The sequence below is a fragment of the Plectropomus leopardus genome, chromosome 1 (genome assembly GCF_026936395.1).
Source record: "Plectropomus leopardus strain MGB_pleo_1.0 chromosome 1, ASM2693639v1, whole genome shotgun sequence".
Taxonomy (NCBI): domain Eukaryota; kingdom Metazoa; phylum Chordata; class Actinopteri; order Perciformes; family Serranidae; genus Plectropomus; species Plectropomus leopardus.
This window is the reverse complement of record NC_142176.1, coordinates 16703886-16717922: the sequence shown is the minus strand read 5'-3', so window position 1 is coordinate 16717922 and position 14037 is coordinate 16703886. Positions and strand designations below refer to the sequence as shown.

The 14037-nt window shown below is 36.6% G+C and overlaps 1 long non-coding RNA gene across 3 annotated transcripts in view; it reads right to left on the bottom strand.

Annotated features, from left to right (window-relative positions):
• LOC121947998 (uncharacterized) overlaps positions 1-13809 on the bottom strand; it is a 45255-nt gene extending 31446 nt beyond the window's left edge. Inside the window, exons 1-6 of one of the 3 annotated variants that reach the window (XR_015776404.1) lie at positions 13729-13809; positions 8977-9036; positions 7990-8040; positions 6460-6500; positions 5395-5462; positions 1214-1282 (exon numbers count right to left, since the gene is read on the bottom strand). This is a non-coding gene — a long non-coding RNA (uncharacterized LOC121947998). The remainder of the gene's footprint in view (positions 1-1213; positions 1283-5394; positions 5463-6459; positions 6501-7989; positions 8041-8976; positions 9037-13728) is intronic. The other 2 variants (XR_015776402.1, XR_015776403.1) reach the window with 2 other exon arrangements.
• Between the last annotated feature and the right edge of the window lie 228 nt (positions 13810-14037).

The window sequence follows — 14037 nt, the reverse complement described above, 5'->3', positions numbered from 1 at the left end:
AGCAGACACTATGACTCATAAAAGCAGGAAAAGCACAGGTGTTCGTAATCATATTGACAATGGCTGTTAAATTCAAGTGCCCCAAAAAGCCATTACAGTGTGACAGTCAGCATGCATAATATTAGGACCTTGAAACTGAGGCAGTCAACCACCATCACCATCATTACTTTCATTATTTACACCTGTGCTTTTCTTACTGTGACAAGTCAAACTCTTTAGTGAAAAAGTTCCAACTCTGAGATACATGGCTCTATAAAGTAGCTGAGCAGCCCTCAAGTGAATGTAATAAAAATGATTTGCATGTTTGACATTTCCCAACCACTTTACCTTTTAAGTTAGAACTGCTTGAATGACAAGAGGTGAAATTAGTTCTATTTAAGACTTATGAGATATTATGTATGAGAACAAAATGAAAATACTATTTGAGGCAAAACACCGCATTTCAGACTCTTTCCCCTAACACAGCAGATTATAGTCAAGGTTCCGCTTTAGATGCATTTTAGAAAGCCAGATGAGAGGCTGAGCTAATACAGTTTGAGGCTAAATTACAGACTATGCTTATAAGACGGATCCCTTCCCAAAAAAAAAATTATTACTGCATGAGAACTAATGAACTCTAATGAACCTTCATGAAAAAAAAACCCTCGTGTCTCATCTTTGAGCTAATTTGCATCATCTCAATACAAATTCTCCCCTTTGCTCACAATTTTGTTTTTGTCATTTTTGTTCTCACCTTCTCAACACAAAGCAATATTCTTTCAAAAATGACTTTGAACTTTAGATCAGAGATGATACATTTTGAGACTTAATGTGGCAATGGGAGTATAACATTCAAACTGACTGAGAAATAATGCTGTAATACACTAAATGTGTAACCTGACAAAGAAAGATTACATTCTTTCATAAAGTGACATCAGTGATTAGCTGTTTTGGTGACACTGATCCTCATATTTATAGAACGACATTGTACATTCTAAATAAACTGTAAATATAAAAATTGCAATTAGTAAGAACTTTTTTTAATGTAGGTAATTACATTTCTAGCACCTCTTTCTAGCACAATATTTGCAGCAGATGATAAGACCTGGATTCCAGAAATGTAATGCAATTCGAATGCTCACAGAACAAAAAGACACCTTCCCAAAAAGATAAAGTGAAAGAAAGAGAAACAGATAGTGTTGAGCTCAGTTGAGATTCATGTGTTATCTGCTACCTGTAATCCGTCAGTCGTCAAACTTGGCTCGTTGTCAAGTTTCGTAAGGGGAGGCAGCAGAACGTCTGGCTGACAGAAAAGACACAGAGACAAGAAAAGCTTAGCTGCATTGCAACATTCAATACATCTTAGTAGCTCCCCCAAACATCAATTTATTCATTTTCACATGACAACAGCAACGGGGACAACACGAAACAGCTTCACATCTGAACCAGAACCAGAATTATTCATTATAATCTCTCTTTCTGTGTGTACAATTATTTATGTGCTTCAATTATGGAAAAGCAGTGTGAAAGGGCCAAACTCCAGTCGAAACACAAAAAGTTCATGGATTTCAAAGAGCAGAGTTTTTCTGCGGGATCCACTTGATAATTTTGAATTGCTCTTGGCAAAACCACATGTGACTGTAGAAAGAATTAATTCTGCTCCACTGTAGTGCTGGAGAAATACAGTACGAGTGCTGTAACTGCAGCTGCACCATCTGATCAGCTGGCATGGTTTTAAAAAAATTAATTGAAACCATTTGTTCTGAGCTTTATCTTCGCATTCAGAACATCTGAATAACTTCCACACAACTGGACAGCTTCAGAATTCTATTAATTTTTGTGATTAGTATTTTTTTAAGCCATTTCAGCAAATGACTGCAAAAGGATATAAGCTAGAATAACACTAAAAGACAGCAGAAATGACTTGGTGAATGTTTGGTGAATTTGGGAATTGATCATTACAACTCGTACTGTCTCACTGATGATTTACGCAGCAGGCAACACACTTTGTAATTAAATACACACTGGCAGTTGAGTATCTGACATATCAGAGGAAAGAAGGACGCAGTTTAGTAACAAATGGTCTGTGATGTTTGAGGAGCTGCGTGATCATTTGTGTGTTTAAGCAGAGCTTGTAACCAACATTTAGGTCAGTGGCTCCAGACTTGTGGGTCGGGAACCCTGCCAAATATTTGAGGGGTCAGGAGATACGTAAAAAGACAGGAAAACAAATAATGAGGTTGTTTTTTCCCCTTAACAAATTACTGAATAATTTTATCTCTTAAGGAATCCAAAAAACAGGATTCCCACAAATTTTGAGGAACAAAGTTTCAAAACTTTTCCGTAAGACCCACAACAAAATTTCGGAGAACATTAACAACATATAGCAATAACAGCACTGTACAATATACCTAACTCCAAAGGTAAATTATTGTAATAAAACTAATCGGCGACCTTTTCAAATCTCTTATAACTGCTTATATTTATATTCACTTCATATACTTTAGTGAATCACTCTGACACTGGCTTTCAAGTATAAGGAAAAACAGAACCAATTACACCATCAGTGCATCATTAATGCATTTGATTAGAAATTAATTTCTAAATGGAGAAAAAATACTGTCACATAAGAATCAAGGCACATGCTTTCAAACGTATGAATTGGACGTGGTAGGTTTTGTACCGAACATGATTGATTTTTTTAAAAATTTTTTTTTACATACAACAAAATTCCATGACTTTTCCAAAACCTTAGTGATTTTTATTAATCCCATGACTTTTCCAGTCCTTGAAAATGAGTTTGTGAAATCCCATGACTTTTCCAGGTTTTCCATGACCATACGAACCCTGTAAAAAGCAATGCAATGCAACTGCTGGAGAAGGGATACTGTGAAATTCTAACAGTTTACTGGTCACAACCTGTAAACATAAATGTGACAAGGTGTCACAGGACCTTGCTTTGTTTTAAAGGGCCACCATTACGAGAAACACTTGGCTATCTGAGACTTTGACACAAGACCTGTGCTCATGGATGGTACCAAGGTACTTTAAAAACCTCTGAGACAGCTGCCATAAATCTCAACTCACAGACACGATCCACATATTTTTAGATTGAGTGTGACGTACACTTTCAAGGGAAATCATTATTTCCTATGTCCTATGTGTAAAAAGAGACGTACATAAATCCAGATGTAAAAAAGACTGTCTTTATATCTAAGAACTCGTCTAAGAATTGTTATGTTTTTAACTTGTTCTTCTATTAAAATAATCCAGTGATAGTTGTCAGTACAAACATGGGTACATTGCAAATGAAAAATGAATTGCTAAAAGCCAATTCTACATATTATTAATGGTGCCAGTTTCCTAAAATGTCAAGGAACAGGCTTTAAAAAAGGGGGTTCTCAAGTTGTTGCATACAGTAAAGGTACTGATGACATGGCAATATATACGTCTTGTTTATATTCACCATCGCATCATGTGAACTGTGGTTCCAACGGAGTTGATGGCAGGGAGGTGTTACGGAAGTAAAGGCGTCTCTATTTTGTGTGTGAGGAGCGTTTGAGACTTTGAAAACCCAGTTTTAGTGTAAGCATAGTATTTTAGGACAAAAATTTAAATAAAGGGATATATATTTTTTGACAGAATTGTTTGGGAAAAGGCTTTAAAACAGTATTTAGATATTGTGGGGAGATAACATTTGTATGTAACAATTTTTTCAGTTACATCGATATTGAAAATGTGTTATTTTTTGTGCTCATAAGCTTAGAGCTTAAAGACTGGAAATAGCAGAGACAAATTTGTGTGCTTTCAAGGTGCTGGGTGGCAGATTAATATTTGGTTACGGCCAGGCTAACTGTTTCCAGAACTTATTCTAGTCCAGGCTCACTGACTTCAGTCTGTAGCGTCACTCTAAGCTACAAACATGAGAGTTTTAGCCGATCAATCTATTAATCCAACCATCTGCAAGAATGTGAATAAGTGTATTTACAATCAGCGCTGCCCATCGGGGGGTTAAAAGGGGAAAGCTTTCTAGAGGCCAGCCGCTGGAGGTGGGGGCTATCGAGGCCAGCAATAATCATGTTCATCCTAAATGAAATATAAACAAATTTTATTTTGAACCAAAATCTTTACTATTACTTATTAAAACAAGAAAAACATATAGTTTACTGTTGCTCTAGTAAAATGTAGCCTGTTATGAATGAAAACCCCCTCTCCTGGCCGGCCACATGACCCGAGAAACAAATTAATCGTAGCTATAAGCTAGTTTCTGTTTGAAAAATAAATAAGATCATTTTACTTAATTCTTTATTATTGATACTTTATTGAATATTTGAAAGCAAACTGTTAAATTTATGCTAACTTATAAAACTATATTTTGTTTTTATTTAATGTCCTTGAAATCAATAGAATATTTTTTCCCCTGTATCTTAATAAATCATCAAGAATATCTTTATTGCAAAATTGCCCTTAAATATCTTGATACTTTTTTAAGGTCATATCACCCACACCTAATTGCCAGCCAAGAGGTAGGCTGATATGAGTAATGCACAACTGGGAAGGACCTTATGTCTGGACTTTTTTCAGAGGCACAGCTATTTCTGTAGGCGGGCCTGTTTATATTGATAAACTACTTTATTAGCCTGAGTACGCTGAGTTTTATTTGTATCGCTTATTGTGTCCTTAAAAGAGAAAACTGACGGTTGATGTTGTTTTTCCTTCACAAGTCATTAAAGACCTTTTTTATTGCACTAGTTAATGATGTGTGAGCTACACGGCTTTTTCGTAGCGTCAAATACAAGACCCGAACACAACATGAACACTTGTATAATTTGATGTAATACAATAGTACTGTAATAAATACCTTTGTGAAATGATAATTGCCTCAAATAGACTGCCTAGCACAACGGATCTGACAATGAGACCAATGCCTTCTAATTGTCCTTCACAACTCATAAAACTCAGTGTTGCCTCTGAAAGTAGGGTGGTGACTGTAAATATTAAGGTCTGAGGACATTGTTAATGGATTCTCTGATGACACATTTCATCCACGCACTGATTGTAATTGCTTTTTACATGACAAGTAATAGTGCAAGGGCTTTAGAGACGCTGAAAAATCCCTTGAAAATAGAGACCTATGAAATTAAACCTTGGTTTTCAATTTTCACTCCCACAAGAGTTGAGCAATTAAATGGGTTTAACCCAGTACTGTATAATAAGACATAAATAAGCTTCAGAGTGGATCTCGACTATCATATTTTCTCTTGGACAGGCTTCATTATTTATTTAAAATTTAAATAAAAAAAATACTTATATATATTTGTAATAAATAAGACCAGATACTGATGTACTCGCCACCCACTGTTTTTACTTCATCTCAAAACCAACACTACAGACTCAATACACCAACACACTCACCTGGCTCCATGATAGTGATATGACCGTGGTCTGCAGCGTTTATTGTCTTTGAAGGGCTCGTTCAATGCCTGCAATTCAGAATGATAAGACTGTTAGAATAACTTGTTTAAATTATCACATTGGGTGTGCACTGCTTTGTATGAGGATGAGGAGTCTTTGTGAATATGTATTTCCATCTAGCTATCTGGAAAAAGTGTCCCCTTGTCAATGCCCTAACCCCTCTGCAATCATGTCGCTTCTGCAAATACTCTTTTTTTTCCCTGTTTCGTACATTAGAGGTTTTCAAATAATTCTCCCTCTATCTCCCTCTCTCTGCTGTCTTTCTCTCCCCGGATTTAGGATAAAGACTGAATTACACAGCAGCACAGTCCTGGATAGCAGAGACAGAGATTACCCTCCCTGATCTTTCTACAGACAAGAAATAGTTCAGTGCAAAACCCTCCCTGAGGGCCTTGCCACCTCAGTTCTGACAGACTGCGTATTAGCACGTATCAGAGAAGAGAAAGGAAGTGGTTTTATCCCTTTTGACCCAGCACTTGACTGGAGAAAGAGAGGAATCTGCAGTGGATATTGGGCCTGTCACCATACTGATCTGCACTCCAAAAAAAAGGAAAAGGAAACAAGGTTTTGCATACAGCCATGTCAGAGGCATACAGCTCCAGTGCCAACAGGTACAACACACTGCCATTTTTTTTTTCATCTGACAAGAGGGAACTAAAAAGGCTTTGCTCCGAAAGCAGCCCAGATTTGTTGGCTCTGAAAATACAACACTTGCAGCCAGCATTCAGCCTTTCATCGGATATGTTTATGAATAACAAACATTGATAAAATACAGATTTGCAGAACTGATTATTGCAAAAGTTTAACAGGCTAATAAGTGTGAGTGGTTCATCATTAAAGAATTTAACATTTAAATTACCACATAAAGAATTAAACTGTTTAATAACCATGCAATACAATATGTGCAAAAACCAGTAAATAGAATGTCTTCCATATGTGCAATGTTATCATGACTATGAGCAACATTAGTATCATGCTTATTCTGCATTGGGAATTGAGAAATACCTGGCATTTTTTGGTGGGTTTTCTTGGCAGCTTTGTATTTCCTATAATGACAAGTTTAAGAAAAGGGTTTTGGTAAATTATTTGAGATTTTTGAGATTTCAAAATGCATTTTTAGAAAGAAATGATTTATAAAATTCTACTTTCCATCTGTCAGCATTTTTAAGACTGATTTAAGTCATTTTAATATCAATTAAGACCATATGTTTTGATTAATGATTTCAATGCCATTGCCAAGACTTTTAGGATCAGCTGTATAAAAAGCAGGTTTTGTCATCATTGACAGCAGTGAAAACAAGTCAAGTGGTCGTGATCAATAATGCTGTTTCCTTTAACGGATTTAACTATTTTCATGAAGTTATTCATTAGGAGCTGTTCATCTCACTGTATTTATTACCACTCTTCTTCTTCCACAAATTTCGTGTTTTTTTCTGACATAGCACCATGAAGAGCAACAATTCAGTCAGTAAACATAACCGTGTTATCTTCAGGTGTTTTGTTTATGCTTAATGTCCTGTATAATATTAAAAATCTTCAATGTGACTTCTACTCTGTGTGCTCTGATGTTTTATGAGTACCTTGTGTTTGTTTGCACCTTTCTTAAAGTATTCACAATAACACCAAAGCTCGTAGTTAAAAATACCACATCCACTGTCACAGTGCCATTTCTTATTGAGTTTGCTTTTGTGTACCGTGGCAAAGTCATGTTGAAAGTTCCATCCAAGAACCTGATCTACTAAATGTCTCAGCAGTATAAGCTGCTGCTTCACTACCTAATTAAGAGGCATGAATAATGTATCGGCTTGTGTCATAAATGGAACTGGCAGTGCGTCCGCCCTGGATGCAGTGAGAGGATGTGTCAGACCTCAGTCACGAAGCGATGCTAAGCGGGACACCCACCTTGCACCAGAGAACTATGAGAGAAGAAGGTGGGTGGGATTTGAAAGAGAGGGGTACTATTAGTGGCGGTGTGCAGCAGAGGAGAAATATTAAGGAAGAGATTTATGTGTGACTTATGTGATCTGAAAAAATTTCAAATTTTCGAAGGCTGGCTTGTCTGGCAAATGGGTCAGTGGCCATGGGGATGGTCTCAGTAGAAGCAGCCATGCTTGTGTGAGCTGTGATAAGTAGGTCAGTAAATAAAATAGAGCTTTTCTCGCAGAACATTATTGAAAGTGATGATAGTAATGCTACAGCTGTTGCATGAATAAAATGTGAAGATTCTGTTTCAGGACAAAGCAACACAGAAGCACTTAGTGAATTATGTCAGGAAATTTATCAGCAGTAAGAAGGAAACTAGGATGGGATTAATGAATTTTTTCCCCCTTCCTCCTTAACCAGAAAGCATTAACTACACGCGTGATTTTTCTCATTTCAAGGAATAGTGATAGCATGTTTTATTGTCTCACTTTGTGCCAAATTAGCCCTCTGTTATGTGCTGCACATGCTGCAGTATTGCACTGTTTGGCCAACTGACCTTCTAAGAGCAGACATGAGGATAAATACGCTGAAAAAAGACTACAATGTTCTCACCTGTCTCAGGTGCCATCTGTTTGTGGTGTTATTTGTCACAACTGCTTTGCTCTGAAAAGTGAAAGAAGAAAAATATTAGCTTTTTTACTTTTACATAGAAAAGTAAATTACCACATTTAATTAATTAAAATTGAATTTTTCACCATTTATTTCGATGTTTCCCATTTTTTCTGTTTTGAAATGTCCTTTTCTGTCATCTGCTAGTTTTCACAACTTCCCTTTAACTAGAATTTTTTTTTTTTACCAGACAGCAGGGCCACTTGAAACCCCAGCAGTACATCAAATTACATTTTCATAAATGTTAGACTCCTGCACACATATTTCGGGCTTATTTATGGTCACTTATCCTCACACCTGATCCCAGTTCTGAGCCCGGCGAGAATAAACTCATGGCTCACGTCCCAGCAAGTCTGCCAAATTTAGATTTCAGGTCGAATTGGCAGACACCTATGACTGATACTGTGGCAGCTCATATAAATCAAACTGAAAAACTACATAAGGCATATAAATATGTAAAATTCATATTAGATTTTTTATATGCACCCTCATTTACTGGCTGGCATATCTCTGAAAAGGAAAAGCTTGAAAATGATTGCTGAAAAAATACGATTTTGTATTGTGAAACTGCACCTTGGTGGGAGAGTAAGTTGCCAAAGAGAGAGGAGGAAAGTCAGAGTGATGAAAAAAGAAGATGAGTGAAGAGGAAAGCCAGGGAGAAAAGGGATGAGAGGATTTATTGTGAAACCTGCGCTGTAGTCCTGTCTGATAATCTGGAAGCAGTGGGTGGGTAGACAGCGGGAAAACACTGTATTGATGGGACTGTTTACCCCTTTCTCAGAGAAAAAAAAGGCTTGAGCACAGAAAACAAGAGTGAGAATGCACAGGCTGCTATCTCCAGGTGGTGGGAGGTACGTGCTTGTGCTTCCCATTGTGCCTTCAGCTTACCATTAATGTCTGAAAACACACATCAAGAAATGTAAAAAGTACCTATTGGGCAGCAGGGTGGCTCGGTTTGGTGCTCGTTGACGCCGACTGTTCTCTTTCTGTCTGAAAATGAAAAATGAAATAAATGAATAATAGAAACAATACAGTGCAGTCATGAATAAATGCAGGTTCTTAACCCTACTGGTGTATCCAAGCTGTGAATGTTCAGTAAAATATACCTGTGATTATCTGTAATGTCTCAGTATTTTTACACTGAATGGGTCAACAGCAACACTTGACCTGAGCTCCACCTGTTGGCATTAGTTCTACTGTTCCCCACTTGAGCTGGTAACAGTAGTTGTGTTTGTCTAGTGCAAGGTAGACAGGTGCCTGTGTTGGGTTTGTGTAGGAGGAATTTAACTAAAAGATCACACAATGCAACACAGACCTCAGACCCGTGAGTGAGCTGAACACTGGAGTGGACTTGCTTAAAACAGAGCAATGCTTCAGATTCAAACCTGGACTTTTATTATGCACATTTAAATTTTGGGAAGGCTAGCAGCTCTTTGAGGCTTTACTTCAGCACAATGAGGCTCTCAAGGTCCAGTGTGTAGGATTTAGGGGCATCTCTTAGCATAAATAATATTAGATTTAAATCTTTAAGTTAAGTTTATAAAAGAGTCCATCTTTTTTTTTTTTTTTTTTACTGTAATTCAAAGCAAAAAAAGATCTTGTGTCAGCCTCCGTAGTTCTTCTACATGCTTGGTACACTACTAAGATGCCACTAAATCCTACACATAAGACCTTAAAGCTAAATGCTAATATTAGAATGCTTACAAGCTTACCTTAACATATTTATTCATGATTTTTTAAAGTAGGTTCACTCAGAAAAGTAAAAATCAAATATAAAATTGACAGTCACTTCAATACATTGTGTCTACAATAAGAATGCAACAGTCTGCAATTGCAAAACACGTGGGGTTGCAGAAAAAGAAGATAAGAGGAAAAAAAAGATCATTTTTTTGGTGAAGCTTACATCGGATCAATGTTTTAAAAGTTTTTTTGTTTGCACATTCAGAAACAGAAACTATGTACTGCTTAATACACATACGTTTTAAAAGAATATGGCTTTTCGCTAAAAATCTGTATTTGTGAATATACAATTTTGTCAAAAAAAGCAATAAAACTGCAAGCAAATATTCTTGTCATGTTCAGCCAATTCAAACATTACATTTTTTTTCAAAGTCACATGAACAGAGGGTAGATATAATAAGCAACAAATCCTGACAATTTACTCCAGTGGTTTTGTGCGTGGATGAGACCAAACAAATGCACCAGCATCACTCTAAGCTCTCCACATAAGGTACAACGTACATCAATGTCTTTCTTAAGTTTCTGCAAATGATGATAAGTTGGAGAAAACCTGTGACGCATTAAAAAACATCTCTTTTAACTGCATACAGTATAGGGTGATCGTTATTTCCCTTAAAGGTCTAGTGTGTTGCATTTAGTAGCATTTGGCAGTGAGGTTGCAAAACTAAAACTCCCATGTGCCAGTACAAGTACAAGTGTGTAGAACTATGGTGGCTGATATGAAAATGTGAATGGCCCTATCTAAAGCCAGTTTTTAGTTTGTCCATTCTGTGCTAGGGTACAACATCATGGCGGACTCTGTGGAAGAGGACCCACTCCGTATGTAGATATAAACAGCTCATTCTAAGATAACAAAAAAAAGAAAGAAAACAAAAAAGAGTCCTATTGTCTGGCAATTGTAAACCAATGAAAACATAACTCTGAATATTACACACCTCTGACAAAAGTTGCCCAAATCCCTATAAATCAAACTTCCACGATCTTTAAAAAATAAAATAAGACCCAAGGGGACAGGACCAAGGACAATTTATGAATCCTTTTGCTAAAAAATGTTGGTTGCATAACTGACCTAACAATAAGATATTACTAGCAAAGCACTTTTGAAAAACATTTTTTTTTTCAAAGAAAATAAGTACCAGATAAAAATTTTTTAAAACCCTTGTGAGCCGTGAAGCACTGACTCCAGATTAACCCATTCAAACCTGGAGCTACATCACTTTTCATGTGCTGCTGTCAGATGCCTTTCACAAGTATTTAACCCTTTGAACCCATTTGTTAACATACTTATAATTAGCTGGTATAATGTTTACCGTGTTCATTATCTTACTTTAGCATGTTAATATGCTAATAGTTGCTGAGAGCAAAACTGAGGGAATGTTATTTGTTTTGCAGGTCAAAACCAAAGTACTGAATAAATCATGTTTTGAGTATGAAATGAAGACATGAAGTAAGCCAAAGGAAATAATGATTAAAAACACATTAAATAAATTTTAAAAATCCTGTTATTCGACTTAGTCATTACAAAATATAAACAGCCTGTCAGGCCTATACAACTTGCGCAGGAAAAGCAATGTCACTGTGGTAATAATCCTTCCTTAGTTAAAAATGACCTCACTCATTTTTCACAACAATCCATCTCCTTGACTCACTGAAAGGCATGCCCCGTGTGCAGAGTTAAGCTTCTGAAAACACTGGCTTTACCATGAACAACTTCAAGAATGATACAAAGCCCTGTCTGCGTCTGCACTGTGATGATTAAAGCTCCCGTCTAAGTTGAGGCTAAACGTTAGCCGTTGTCAAGGTCACAGTAATAATTTTGAGTGAAACAGAAACCTCGATGGGAATATGAAATTAATCTCTGTATACGTTTAAGCAGCGCTCAGCACTATTTTCCTTAGAAGGTCCCAGGAGGCCTCCTTCAGTGTGCAGAGATAAAAGACTCCAAAGACAACGGTTCGTACTATCTGAGGCTTTACCTCAGAGTGATTTTGAAGACACCAAAGTGTATTGTAATTGGACTTACTCCAGCACAGAGAAACTACTTCAATGAGAGCTATTCAAAAAAATACCTGTCTTCACCTCTGTTAAAATGCAGGAGTCCAATAATATCCCCCTTCATTTCTTAGTCTCTGTGCACAAAGTGAACATCCAGGTTTCTCAACTCCCAATTACCTGTAATGAAAAATGCCAAAGGCAGTATCTACAAAGAATAACTGCACTTTGAGCACCTGTCCAAAAATAGACTTCCAATCATTTTGATTTTTTGATGTGGTTTGACTTCAAATATATTTTTTAAATGTCACATGCTTTGATTTGTCAGTTTTTTTTGGTTTAAATTATTGCTTTAATAAGGGGGGGAAGCCATATTTTTTCAGTCATAGCCAATATAATATGTGTGTAACTTCCAGCTCCACTTTATACAGTATGGTCTTCTGCTTGACGATTATCATACAGTGTAAATTTGCTTATTTATGTTTTGGAACAATAAAGCCACTGGAAAGAAAATGTCAACTTTTTAGACATACTTCCATTAAAACACTGCTCTCAGGTCTCCATCACTTGTAATTTAAATCTAAATAATTTACCAGACTTTGATGCTTTCTCTGCTTTTGTGATTCTGACAGTTATTGTTACTGATTGTTTTGTGTTGTGAGCCTACACTGCGCCTATTATATTAAGCTGTTAGTAGCCTTAGGGGCCCACAGTGGATGCATAACGAACTGCAATAAACTACATTTAGCATTTTAAAATACCCAGTCATACTTCTGTGGTTATTTTGGTGAAAGGCACTCAACAGTAACGACAAGTAGTGTATCTCATTACAATTTAGACACAGTAATATTGTAATATACCTAATTACTTTCAAATGAGATTAACTAGTAATATATAATGTATTACACTTTGGAGGTAACTTGCCCAACAGGTCATGGATAACCTGGAAAAGTCATAAAATTTTTACAATTGTATTTTCCAGGTCTGTAAAAGTCTTGAAATTTATAAAAAATCACTGAAAGCTTTGGAAAGGTAATTAAATTTTGTCTATAATTAAACTGTTAATAGTAATCTTCAATGGATAAAATTCCACTGTATGTAACTTAATGACAAATGTATTTTCTGTTGCTGTCTACAGTAACATACAGTCACTGTAGCGCTGTGTGAATAAATGTTTTTTTTTATCCATCAGATATGTTCCCTCATTTTCTCCCTTCATGTATTTGGGCTAACTAAAATTGTGTTTCAATTAAGTTTGAATCAGATATGTTAAAAAAAAATAAAAATAAAAAAAAAACGCCAGAAAAAGTTTGGCAAGAAAAATTAATATTATGGATCCTTAAATTTTGTCCATGACAATATGTAGAGATCCTGCATGATCTACTGTGTGAATTTCAGGGAGCAACTTGTTTACAGCCACTGCAAAAAACTACACCTACACACCTGTCTTCACAAAAATCCAACCAAAGGATATCTTCATCATCTTTAACTGCAGTAAGGTCAGTAAAAGAGATATCTAAATCCGCCGGATGATACGGCAGATTTTCGCTAGCTTTCTGTTAGATTATACTTCTTCGCGTTACCTGGATTTTCATATACTCGCCACCACCATGGTTTACCTCACCAAACAAGGATCAAACAGCTAAACAAGGCAGCTCTGACCAAATATAAACCAAGATTTGGTCACTGTATTGACTATTTTTCACCCAAAATAACTTTAGCAACATATGCTGGTGCTGCTCGGCGGTGACTGTTAGCCGGTACGTTTTGAAGGAGAGGCTGATCAACAACAGGCTGAAAATACAGACATCAAACGGTAAAACTAAGCAGTCCTGATAAAACGTGAACCAATACTCTGTTACTGCGTCGCCTGTTTCTCGACTAAAACGTTTTCAGGAGTATATTTTTAGCTAACCGTATAACTGTTTTTAGGGTGGTTTTGTTTGTTACCTGCGTGATTCCGTGGCTCCCTGCCCGTCGCCATTTTGTTTTCTCTTTTTTCCCCCCAATACAACTTTATTGAACCGTGTCAGGTCAGCACCCAATCCGTTCTGCGCATGCGCAACAGCTTCCTATTATACATCCACGCTAGTGCACTAGAAGTAAACAAGGGGCTCTGATAGATCCATGCGCTGATCCACGCTACCTATGGCAGCCTCGCTGTTCATGCTAAGAGAGCTTGTCTCAGGAAAAAAGGAAGAGCATGAAAAGCAAAATGTGCATAGAATATAACTGATTATTGATAGATGAAAACAACTT